The sequence below is a fragment of the Triturus cristatus genome, chromosome 11, assembly GCF_964204655.1.
Source record: "Triturus cristatus chromosome 11, aTriCri1.1, whole genome shotgun sequence".
Classification (NCBI taxonomy): Eukaryota; Metazoa; Chordata; class Amphibia; order Caudata; family Salamandridae; genus Triturus; species Triturus cristatus.
Window position 1 is genome coordinate 708871209 of NC_140594.1, and position 13373 is coordinate 708884581.

Consider the following 13373-nt stretch of genomic DNA (forward strand, 5'->3'; position numbering starts at 1 on the left):
CTGGCCACTTTGAGTGATAATCAACCAGCACAAAGGCATAGCGAGAATCATTGGGAAGATACATAAAAGGGCCAGAAATGTCAAATGCCACTTTTTTCCATGGTTCAGTGGGCCAATCTGAATTCTTTAAGGGGGGCACATTGACTTTCAACATCTTTTCACTGCCCATGCAGACTTCACATTCTCTCACCTTGCGATCCACCATCCGATCTAAACCCGGCCACCAAAAATAATTCCTGACCAAGCGTTTCATGGCCAACATGCCAGGATGAGATTTATGTGCTAGATCCAAAATGACTTTTTGTATGCCAAAAGGTGGTACACATTTTCCACCTTTAAAAATCAAATAACCTTATAAATCTAATTCATCAGCTACGCTAAACATGGGCATAAACTCTTCTGCCAAATTTCTTCTATCAGGCCAACCCTCTAAAATGTACTTCTTAATGGCCTGCCAAGAAAGATCTTGTTCTTCCGAGAGTTTCCAAGACTTCTCAGAAATATCTTCAAATGATCCCAACAACACATCTTGTAAACAGGTAACAACGTCCAAATCATCAGGTTTATCATTACTTGTGATCTGACAAGGAAGTCGAGACATGAAATCAGCGATAACATTTTTCTTACTTGGTACAAACTCAGGTGTGAAACAGTACACCTGCAATCTAAAAGTCAGTCTAGCAATGCGAGCTGTTGAATTCCACCCACCACCTATAGAAAGGATGTTTACTAATGGTTTGTGGTCCGTTCTCAATATAAACTTACTACCCCAAATGTAGTTTCTGGAATGTTCAATTGCCCAAACACAGGCTGACAGCTCCTTTTCTATTACAGCATATCTTCGTTCAGTTTCGTTGTGGGTGCGAGAAGCAAAACACACATTCCACTCTTCTTTCCCACACCTTTGTGACAAAACTCCCCCAATGCCATACAAACTGGCATCTACCGTAATGACACACTCCTTGTACATACAGAAGGGCTTAAGAGTGGGGGCTTGAAGAATGTCAGCTTTGATTAACTCAAAAGCTAGCTGTTGCTCTTGTTTCAATTCAAAAGTGGTGTTGTGTCTAAGGAGTTTCCTAAGAGGTTCCATTTTGGATGCAAAATTGTTCACAAACTTGCTATAATACTCGCACATACCTGCAAAGGATAGCAATTGTTTTTTGTTCGTGGGAGCAGGAGCTTGGATTTTTTGGGAACAACTCCATCACCAGACAAAGTGTGACCCAAATATTCCACCGAGTTTTTGAACATTTTACATTTGCTTGATTTTAAGGTCAAGCCACTTTTCCTCAATTTTTCACAGACATCTCTTAAATGTTGTACATGTTCTTCTTCAGTACTTGAAAAAAATCAAAATGTCATCCTGAAAGCATATGACGAATTTGTCAAAATCTCTGAATATTTTTAACATAATTCTTTGAAACACCGATGGCGCAGAGGCTAAGCCAAAAGGCATCCTGGTGTATTGATACAAACCCTGCGGGGTGATGAAAGCTGTGAGATTCTTTGATTCCTCTGTAAGAGGAATTTGATGGTACGCTGATCTAAGGTCGAGCGTGGAAAAGACTTTTGCCCCCTCCAACATGGAAACCACCTCATTAATGTTGGGAAGGGGATGGCAGTCTACAATGATGCCAGAATTAAGTGCCCTGAGATCAACACACACTCTTACATTTTTATCAGGTTTCCTCACCAAAACAATGGGAGAAACCCATTCAGTAGAATCTATCGGCTCAATAATTCCTTCAGATACCAAATCATCCAACCTTTTTTTAAGTTCCTCTCTAACATTGATGGGAACACCCCTCAATTTTTGTTTGATTGGAATGACCCCACTTTTAAGTTTTATCTTTTAAGAATACTCTTTAATCTTACCCACACATCTGAAAAAACATCTTTGAATACCCTTTTTTATCAGATTTTCTTTCTCCTCAGAGCTGACTACTGCAATGCCATCTAAACATACACTTTCAACTAACATCACAGGTTCTGCAGCACGGGGATTAAGAATAATCCCAAAATTCCACTGATCTCTCCAACATTTACACCCTTGACAGCAATATACAACTTGATCACCATACACCTGGTTTTAAAACTAAGGTCTACTTCCCAAAAAACCAAGATATCAATTCTGGACCCATCAAAACTTTCTGCAATGATGTCAGACGGTAACATTTTTGCGATATCCAAAACGGAGCTTAAACGTATGTCAAAATAATCCTTAGAAATAATCGTCCAGGGTGATCCTGAATCAGCCATTAACTCAAGTTTAACACCAGCAACTACCACTTCACACAAAGGGCGTTTTTTGTATTGACAACCTGTGGAGTCATTAACATTAGAAATACCTTCAGTAAGATAAACAACGAAACCTTTCTTGTTTTCATTGCATCTACCACCACATTCACACTTGCAAACGGTAGAATTATCCTCTGAAATATATGACACTTTACCACAAGTGGTGGGAGTAAATTTCTTAACATCTCCACATACTGTAGAAAAATGTCCTAATCTGCCACACTTCCTGCATTCTTTGTTAATTGCAGGACATCCTCCATACGAGGCCATGTGCGTCCTGCTACCGCATTTGTAACACATAAAAGATTTTTCATATCTGTCAAATTTCTTAAAATTACCATAATTGTTGGACCGAGTGGAACTCGAACCAGCATGCACGTTGTCATTACCCTGCATTTCTGTTCGTTTGACAGCGCAAATTTCATCACCAGGCTCTGTTTTAGCGCCATTGTGGTTCTTAACAGTAAGCATGCATTTCTCAGATTGCTCTAAAGATTTAGCAATGGCAAATGCTTCAGATAACTTGGGATCTCCTAATTCCCAAAGACGCTCCTGTCTCTTCTTATTCTTATCATGCACAATGATTTGATCTCTCAACATTTCATCACACATATTACCAAAATTACAATGTAATGATAAGGATCTTAAAGCAGTGAGGAAATCGTCATGAGATTCTGCATCATTTTGTGCCCTCATATAAAATGTATATCTGTTAAGAGCTATGTTTGTAACTGGTTTAAATCTTTTCTCCAACCTAAGCAAAGCTTCTTTATATACATTTGTACCTTCACCTTCAGTGGGTGGAACTTGTGGTAAAGCTCTAAACACAACTTGTCCCTCTGACCCTAGACAATGTAAATACTTTTTTTCCTTTCTGCTCCCATGTGCTCCCCGTCAATAGCCTTCATGTAATTTATAAATTCTTCCTTACTTCGTGTCCATGGGATGGGTGGGTCTCCTTTGTTTTGCAAACATTTGTCTGGGGGATCGAACTGCATGGTATTAATATGATGTATGGATTCACACAAGAATGTCCCAGAAAATACACAGCGAAATTTGAAGAAATTTGAACTTGGAAGTACTACATATAAATAAAATAAAGCTATGAATAGAGAAGAAAGGAAAACACAAGAAATGAAAAAAAAAATATGTCAGAGTAATTTGAATGTAGCAGTTCAACTGGCAGTAACAAATGTCTTGATGTTGAGGTGTCCTTATCCGTACGTTATATTCCAGCTTCCCACATGAAAGTAACATAGGTGGTCTTTTGACAGGGACTAGTCTTTAAAAAAAAAAAAAAATTTTTTGACTTACTGCTAAAAATATCTTATTGTGGAACGAACACACTACCAAGCGCCATCTTCGATATTGCTCCCAAACGCTGTCTTCTTTAATCAAGACAGCTTTCCTTCGTTCCGTGACAGCGTTGCTATGGCACTGTTTACAACAAAAAAAAATGGCTGTCACGTTGTTCTCTTTGCATTTTGCGTGTACACGCATTCATTGACGTGCAACGTTTCAACGTAGGCGGCGGATGATGCAGCTGGAATCTGGAATCCTGCGTCAGATTGCTCACATCTCCCAGGCCTCGCTCCTCCGAGATGACGTCTTGTATATCTTCAAAAGGTAAAGGCGCGTGCGTTGTCCGCTGTTATTTGCAAAGTAAACTGCCTCCGGTATCCTGACAAAGTTATTAAAATCAGCCTCTCCGACCCAGAGTAACTCCCTTCCTCCGGGTTTTCGGCAAAATCAAAGTAACGGCTCTCGTCCTCCGAAACAAAACTTTCCACAGTATAAACCACAACGAAATTGATTACACGATCCAGGTTCACGAACACTCCACGCCTGTGCCGCTTAAAAGTTGGTGGGGGTGTTCTTTCCTACTCCTCGTCGCCAATTTGTAAGAAATAGCACAGGAAACTGATGAATTAAAGTATGTAATACTAAAAATTGCGGCACAGCAACAGGCTACAACTGCCCAGCAAACAGGAACAGTGCAACTGACCTGAGTGCTTAGCAGCCACATAAGATTCTCTGTGGAACTAGAATGTACATTAATAGATGAAGCAACCTTAAAGGGGAAGGGAGATAAAGAGGACAGTAAAATGCAATTGTAAAAGAGGGCAAGGTGAAGGTCCTGCCACAACTAATGTTATATAACATAGGGGGGGCACCATCTTACCGCACGGTGTGTGCAAACAGTGCACGTCCGCCACAGTGCATGGCTTTCAGGCTGCGATGGCTGCCGAGTGCTGAACGTGTGCAAGGATCTTACATCTGAGCAAGCTTGAGGACAGGAGGTGCTGCGGGTGCACATCTGTGTGCAAACATGAACATAAGCTGGCGTGTGTATGGCATGAAGGTCCAGCTATTCCTGGATACGTTATGGAAGGCTGTTGGTGTACTGCATGTACTGTACACTATGCTTGGCTGCTATGCTACACTGCTAATTCAGGCTGCTATGTTATCCTAACTTGATCTGCTATGTTATGCAAGGTTATAGTCAATTATACAATTAGAATTGGTTATGTTATGCTATGATAACAGTCAATGCATAGATGTGTCTGTTCACTTACGTTTGTACCATGCTGTTCTACTGAGCTGCTATTTTATGCCAAGTGTTTATGATAGGAGAGAGAGGGAGAGAGAGACGGAGACAGAGAGAGACAGTGACAGAGTGTACTAAAAAAAAAAAAGTTACAGGTACGTAAAAGTTCGATTCACATTTTACACACACAAAACCATATGAATTCAGCAGTTTTAGTTAAGAGTTATCTCAAGTAACTATAACTCACACCATAAGGTAACTATCACTCTCACCCTCGCCAAATAAACTGCTGATTCACCACCTATTACATCACTCATGACATCTTCTATGACATAACTGATCATATTAATGCAACATTTGCTGTAGGATTACTGATGTCAAAGCTGTGCATGGGGGTGGTGCGAATTGTAGTTGCCTTAGGGCACGAGTTATAGTTATTTGAGATAACCAACTAGACTTGTTGAAATCGTCACTTTGTACTTAAATGCAATTGTCAAAAATCATATTCCTGCATGAGTGCACTTATTAATACTAATAAAACATTTTAAGGAGTAAAACCTGTGCTTGTGTATTTTTGTTTATACAGTGTTAGCCATCAAAATGCAATTATAGAAATAGACCCTAGACTGTGTCACATTGTAGTAACATTACATTGCAACCACACACTTGGCACCTAAAGGGCTTTTCAGCACTTGTATTTCTATCAACCACCACCAGGCAATAATGACTGTACCCATACTCCTAGCCCCTAGAGGGTGCAATACTCCCAGGTGTAGAGCAAAACCTCCAACCTTGGAGGTGCTTAAAAATATTAACAAAATCGTTGAGGAGTTATCTTTTTAGAGGCCCACCCAAATTAGGGTGGATACTCTGAAAATTCATTTAGGGGGAAAGGCGTCGTCGTCCTGATCTCATTGGCAGTGAACCCGCCGTCCTGGGACCACCACAAGGGGAGAAACACCTTAAAATACAGTCAAAATGATCCGTCCCGGTAAGCATTATGGGGCGCTCCTTGGGAGTGCAGTTAATATTATAGTGTCGGCCCTCCCACTGAGCCAGGAGAGGCGTGAAGCTTCTTCTTTAGTTTTTCTTGTTTTCTTTTAGCGGTGCCTGGTCCCGCCCGACCACCCTCATGTCCCCCAAGAGTTGGGGGCAGTGGAGGGAGCCCACTCCTCGCTGCCACGCTGGCTCCCCCAGTGGCACGCACCTCTTGAGTTCTGTGGCGGGAGCCAGCAGCTTCCTTCTACCTACCTGCTCCTGCGGGCAGGGTGCTTTCTTCAGCGGTGGCCACCCCGCTCACCCCAGACTTTATCACGGGGTGATGCCATCACCAAAACAACTGTATTGCCCCCTCCACTTTAGCTTTGCCGGGGCCAAGGATGGGGTCCTGGCCCCCAAGAGAGGAGTACGCCCAAGGGATTGGGTCCCCGGGCGAATCAGAGGAGGGGCCCCACGCATGTTCCCTGCGTATGCCAATGTACCATCTTCCTTGCACCTGGCCCGTGGGGGGCATATAGAAAACAAGCGTTGCAGCCCGTGCTTTTTTCTCTTTTGATACACATTAGATTTGTGGATCCCAGTGAATATGTGGAAAAATAAAATAAACATTTTAAAAACAGTTTGGTCCCAGGAAGGGTCCCTCTGGGACACCACCACCAGACCTACGAGGTCAAGGTATTTATCCCCTGCCCCCCTGTCTTTTTTGTAATGCTTTTTCTTAAGACGAGTCTGAGTCCCAATATTGTTGTCAAGACTTCCTGGTTGAAGTGTTGGCAGCCAATCAGACTAATGAATGGATTTACACCAACTAACAAAGGACTCTTTCTGGACCAAGAGCTAGCTTTTTGCCAAATTTGGTTTAATTCCGTTCAGTGGTTCAGGATGTAGTCGTGTCTAAAATGCCCATGGGAAATTGCATGGGGAAAACAGGTTTTGGGAAACCCCACCCACCTTTTTCTCAACCCCTGCGTGACGAATCATCCCAAAACTTTCCAGGCAGCTGAGGAACTGATTGATGTACTTTTTTTTTTTGTTTCGCGAACATTTATCAAACGGCGCCAAAGTTATTAACAAAACAAAATATGTTTTTTTCTATGGAAACTAGGTCCTAACTATAACTACTTGCGACTGCCGGGAGGGTGGGTGTCACTCTCACAAACCAGGACAGGCCAGATATAAACGCAACACGAAAGACTTTAGTCCTACTTTTATGTCTGACCTGTCCCAGTTTTTGCGTCTCAACATCTGGAAACCCTACCAAAGATTGCTGAAAACAAGAAGAAAATTGTAGTTCTCTGAATGCAAGCAGAGGAAGGAAAAAAGTCATCTAATCAAAAGGATGGGAAAGAAGCTAATCTCCAGGGAGGGACAAGCACATGAAAGGAAAGCCAATGAGGAAGCAAGCAAATGAATATGACAAAAAAGCAACCAACTAAATAAAAGCAATGGGCAGACTCAACGTCCATTTTAAGTATAGGTATTGAACACAGTAGATCTTGGACAACAAAACAGCTTAAAAGCTGCCTATAGGCGAGACCTGAAAACGAAAGTGAATCTTGTGCAAGCAGCAACAGAGGAAGTGGTTCAAATGGCACTCAGACACAGCTCTTGTGTTTTCCTCAGTCTCACTTGCTCATAAAACGAATGCGGTATAAAACTCTGCACGTGTGAATGGGTGATGTATTTGGGAGAGGGCTAGGAGCAGTTCTTGTGTGTAGGACTGCAACCTTGTAAACACATACCAGCTTCTCTGTATCCAATGGAAAATCTCACTTCACCCATGCCATTGCAGAATAGGCTGGAAGCCAGTTCCACCCAAGCTTGTATCTGGTTGGTCAAGATTTTAAAAGTGCCCACGATTTAATGGGGATGATCACTTAGTGGGTTTTAAGCCATCAGCTTGCATGAAGACAAAGGGTGAGCTATCTCTGAGGTACTATGACAGCCACTGAATTCTATTGTACATAGAACATAATACCTATCGAAGGACCGGGACTGGCTTAACCAAGTAGTGCAGCTTCTCCTCAAGAATTACTTCATCTATTAAGCTTCTTTAATGTAGCTATGAAATGTTAATATAAATCAAGTGGAAACTGCCATTCAATTAGGGCATACTCTTTAATAGTAAGGGCTACCCGAATTATACAGCAGGGGAAGATGAAAGGACACTGGAGAGCTGTCTAAATATGTGGCAAGGAAAGCCGAATTATGTGGGATATTGAGTAACTAAAGACAAATGATGCAACATACTTTGTTGCATTATGATGTAGTTATTGGTATATTTTAGCAACCGGATGCAAAGGTGAACTCAGTGCTATGCTCAAAACAGATTTTTAAAGAAAGAAATCTGTAAACAGTCACCAAATAATATTCAAAATGTTCCTCACCAAAAAGGAGTATGTTTGCCTTACATCTAAGACTAGTAAAATCATTGTATTCACACTTTTCTTCCTACCTACCAGAGGAAACCAGATTGTGTTACGCATGCAAAACGTTGTATTTAACAAGTAGGCATGTAATATAAGGTGTACCACAATTAGCTGACCCAGACTGACAATGGAACAATGAACATAAAGCTAGGTAAGAATATCACACTTGGACAGGGGTTACGTTTAAAAGAGGCAGGCAATACATTTGTCTCAGACTGGGACAGGGAGACACTGGCAACGCACATGTTTCATGTATCTCACTCTTACATTTGGTGAAACATATTTCAAGCCTCGTTGACAAGTGATACTTAGCCTCAGAACGGCCCTTCATTCATTTTCACTGAAATGTTGATTTTTAATTTTTTTATTAACAATTTGCCTGTTTATGGTTTTATCAAACCTAAGTTGAAAATAATAGCGGGCTAAAAAAAACACGTCTGGGGATGCCAGTGAGGCAGGTGGCTCTCATTGGTCCCCTGTAAATGTTAAGCTTCCAAAATTGCTTATCAATTCATGACAGTCATAAAGGACATCATCCAGTGCTTAATTTAGCAATTTCTTTACATTAATTTACTATAAGAGGTGCATGCTGCTGGTTGGTGATTTGATGGGGCTACAAAGAGATAGATCGTTCTTTCTACAATAAGGAAGTTTATGCTTGCCAGTCACTCATTGAGTGTGCTCTGAATCTTTACCTGTCGTTGCCCAGTTTTGAGCTGATGAAAAAGTTTCGAAACATTTAAACGCAAAGCCCCAATTTTAATTACGGCATTTCCCATTGGGTAGGAAAGCGGAGAGTCGAACCAAGGCTTCTGCCAGAAACGACAGGGTGAAAGGAATTAGTGGTTTCTGTGGCTACTGGCACTGGCACAACCGATGATTCACAATAACACTATCAACCTGTAGGTACCGCCCGCTAAAATTCAAGTTTATGCATTGAGTGAGGGAACTGGTCGCCCACGCCGCTCTTGCACCATTCAGAATGCCAGTGCTTGTTTTGCAGAAGTTTTCGAAGACAACATCTCAGTATGTAATGTGTTACAGCATATCAACTGCTATTGTGCATGCATATGCCTCGATGCATTGCTAAACTAAACCCAGATCCATCTCAGCTGCAGTCTGTGCCCTTGTAGATGCATGTGTTTGCAGGGCTCGAGTCGGGGTAGGACGCGGGTGGACGGCGTCCCCCCACTTATTTTACCGGGAGCTCAATAACTGGAGCAAATGGAGCCACGCATTCACTCTTTGGCCTCTCTGGGGCGTGATCGGAGCTCATTCAGAACGCTGCTCACGAGCTGGCTTCTCTGATGCAATGGCATCTAAGTGGTGAGTGAGGGGAGGCAATGAGTCTGATGGTGCAAGCCACCTTTCGTGACGTCACTTCCTGTTGTGAAGTCAGCGTCCCTTCACTTCTTTTTTTAGGACTTGTGCCCTGTGTGTTTGCCTGTGTAAACATAGCTGCATGTGTGGGACCTGCGCACAATTTCTGACTAATATATTACAATCTGCTGCAGTTAAAAATCAAAAAATGTTTTTTTTCTACAAATTCAAGCGTGAGGTAAAAGGACACATACGTGATATTTTTGATATGTAAAAAAAGTTCCTAATGTATTGCAATGCAAGCACTACCTAGGGAACACAATGAAGAATCAAACAGCCAATGGCATGAGGCGACATCGAATTACCCCACTAGGCAGAGCTTTTTGTGTATTTTGGACAATAGGTAGCAAAAGGTATCCCAGACAACTGCGGTGTCAAGCCAGACCCAACTTTACATTTCGAAAGCACAAGAGGGTCGTGACCTCCTGATCCCAAAAAATACATACCGGATGCAAAAGGGTTTGTGAGGTTCTGATCCAAAAATAGATATCGAAGTCTAAATGTCAGTTACAGGAAAACTAGTGGGAAACTAACAACAAGCGACTCAATCTTGCACAACTGGGCAGCACAAATACTGTATTTTGGGTGCATTGTTTTGCATAAGGCCCTCAGCAAGCAAACAGTATGATGTAATTATTAACCAGAAACAATCCCTGTAGAAAGGCCCAAGACAGACATAGGCGAGTACAGCGAGACGGCATGCACTATTACAGTCAGTGCACATTCACCACTGACACCAACAGCAGCCCCTTCTGAGAACGTGTGCGAGTGACGGCTGGTGTGCTCAAGTTCTATACTAAGTTTCTTACAAATCGAGGGTAAATGTTTTTAATAGCCTAATAAGAAATGATGACGCCCACGTTACATTAGGATTGCACTGTCGACATCAAAGCATACTTTCCAGTCTTCTACACCCAAAACAAGCACAGCAAACTACAACTCTTTGTAGGTCTGCAGCAGCGTCCCCGCACCTGTGATCGGAAGTCTGTCTGACCTCATGGTGAAGGGGTGGCATCGCAGGGCAGTGCCACGAAGCAGAGGCCGCATGGAGCCCGCCACACAGCTAGCACGGAGCTCACTTTATTACATTATTCCCCGACTGCCCCATTCTAGGAGCGTCTCAGACATACTGCCCCATTCTAGGAGTGTCCCAGACATACTGTCCCATTCTACGAGTGTCTCAGACATACTGTCCCATTCTTGGAGTGTCTCAGACATACTGTCCCATTCTTGGAGTGTCTCAGACATACTGTCCCATTCTTGGAGTGTCTCAGACATACTGTCCCATTCTAGGAGTGTCTCAGACATACTGCCCCATTCTAGGAGTGTCTCAGACATACTGTCCCATTCTAGGAGTGTCTCAGACATACTGTCCCATTCTAGGAGTGTCCCAGACATACTGTCCCATTCTAGGAGTGTCCCAGACATACTGTCCCATTCTAGGAGTGTCTCAGACATACTGCCCCATTCTAGGAGTGTCTCAGACATTCTGTCCCATTCTAGGAGTGTCGACATACTGTCCCATTCTAGGAATGTCTCAGACATACTGCTCCAGTCTAGGAGTGTCTCACACATACTGACCCATTCTAGGAGTGTCTCAGACATACCGCCTCATTCTAGGAGTGTCTCAGACATACTGTCCCATTCAAGTAGTGTCTCAGACATACTGCCCCATTCTAGGAGTGTCTCAGACATACTGCCCCATTCTAGGAGTGTCTCAGACATACTGTACCATTCTAGGAGTGTCTCAGACATACTGCCCCATTCTAGGAGTGTCTCAGACATACCAAAATACCCACAAATCAATGTGAGCAGGGCAGCCAAGTAATACAAAAAGAGGCTGAATCTGTCCAGAACACACAGTTTATGCCACATCCCAAATATCATGGAGTGGAAATAAAACCTCATGCATTGGAAGAGGCAGAATGGATAACACAAAGACTACCGACTCTCGATCAAAGAAGCGTTCAAAAGGCCGGCGAGCTTGAAAACATTACTTAAAAGACCGTCTTACCCGATCAAAGCGATGCACGCCCAAATTTGGGGTTGACATTATTGTCCCTTCCGTGAGTCTGAGTTTGGGAACCGAGAGATGAGCTTTGTTGTTCGCCAGATCGGGGCAGCAGCAGCAAACGTCTCATTCCAGCCCCAGACAGAGTTAACATGCATTTTTCTGCTGCAAGCCCAGACCTCGCTTGGTTGGTGGGTGAGATCACACAGCAGCTCTCCGTGGCGCGCTACAAGCTCAGCGCCACGAGCCTGCCGCCATGGTGCGGGCACCAAGACTCTGTAATATCACAGTGCACGCTGCGTGACCTGACGTAACCAGTGCCGCAGATATACAGGAAGCAGATGTCTTGTGCAATAGAAAGACAAAAAACCTCATGGCAGCAAGCAGGCAACAGAACAACTTGATGCAAGCGAACCATCAGAGGGAAGCGCAGACACTTCGAAGTAACTGTGGCGAGCAAATCCCACCTCCAGCTGCTAACCATTGGCCGTTAAAAGCAGCTGAACTTCATCTTTACCTGTAGGTGGGCGCTGCCTGCTCGTATCTGCTCGCAACACTGGGTCTGCTTGGGCCAAGCAGAGACAGCCCACGTCTCTGCATTGACGCTGCCCTGGGAGGATGAGAATCTATTCTCATTCACGTAGCCCCAGGGAAGGAGGAAGATGCGCCTCAATCATTACCAGTGGCTCGGATTAATTAAACAAGTACTGGCAAAGGCAAGCCAATAAGTCTCGCCTATGCAAGCGATATTGACTTTGCCAATAAGTTTTAGCCTGGTTGTATACCAGCTCGGCAGCTGTTCAGAATTGCTAAACTTTAGTGGCGTAAAGGAGAGTGCCGTGGAGTGTTGTAAAGTAGCGTGTCGTGGAGTAGAATGGGGTGTTAAGGAGTGGCGCAGGGAGTTGTGGTGTAGAGTGGAGTGAAATGGAGTGGCACAAAGTGGAGTGGCATAGTGTTGGTGGGAGTAGAAAGTTGGAGTGGAAAAGCGTAGAGTGGAGTAGAGTGTTGTATAGTTGAGTGGTGTAGAGCTGAATGGAGTGTCAGAGTGGAGTAGATTATCACAGTGGAGTACAATGTCGTAGAGTGGAATGGCATAGAGCATTGTGGAGTGGTGTTGAGTGGAGTGGCGTAGAGGGTGTTGAGTCGAGTGTTATGGAGTAGAGAGACGTAGAGCAGAGTACAATGTCGTGGCGTGGCATTGAGTGGAATAGTGTAGTAGAGTGGAATGACATAGATTGTTGTGGAGTGGTGTACAGTGGAGTGGCGTACAGGGTGTTGAGTAGAGTGTTGTAGATAAGAGTGGCGTAGAGCGGAGTATAATGTCGTACAGTGGCATAGAGTGGATGAGTGTAGTAGAGTGGAATGGCAGAGTGGCATAGAGTGGAATAAAGTGGAGTAGCACGAAGTGGCATAGAGTGGAGTACTGGAGTGTCCTAGAGTGGAGTAGTGTGTTGTAAAACAGAGTTGAGTAAAGTGGCATAGAGTGAGTTGCATACAGCGCCATGGAGCAGTGTCGTAGAGTAGCAGAGAGTGGAGTGGAGTAGAGTAGAGTTTAATGGAATGAGCGTCACAGAGTGGAGTGTTGTAGAGAGGATTAGAGGGGCCTACAGTGAAATGGTATAAAGTACAGGGGTGCAGAGTAGATTAGCATAAAATGTAGTGGCTAAGAGTGCATTGGTTTTGAGTAAAGTGGGTACAGTAAATT

The 13373-nt window shown here is 43.4% G+C and overlaps 1 protein-coding gene across 4 annotated transcripts in view; it reads right to left on the bottom strand.

Moving 5' to 3' along the window:
• NCK1 (NCK adaptor protein 1) overlaps positions 1 to 13373 on the bottom strand; it is a 599173-nt gene that overhangs the window by 392664 nt on the left and 193136 nt on the right. The window contains exon 1 of one of the 4 annotated variants that reach the window (XM_085634336.1): positions 11672 to 11951. The exons of 2 other annotated variants lie outside the window; for them this stretch is intronic. The gene's annotated coding sequence lies outside the window, so the exon portion shown is untranslated. Of the gene's footprint in view, positions 1 to 11671; positions 11952 to 13373 lie in introns of those variants that run through there. One more of the 4 variants, XM_085634337.1, reaches the window with a different exon arrangement.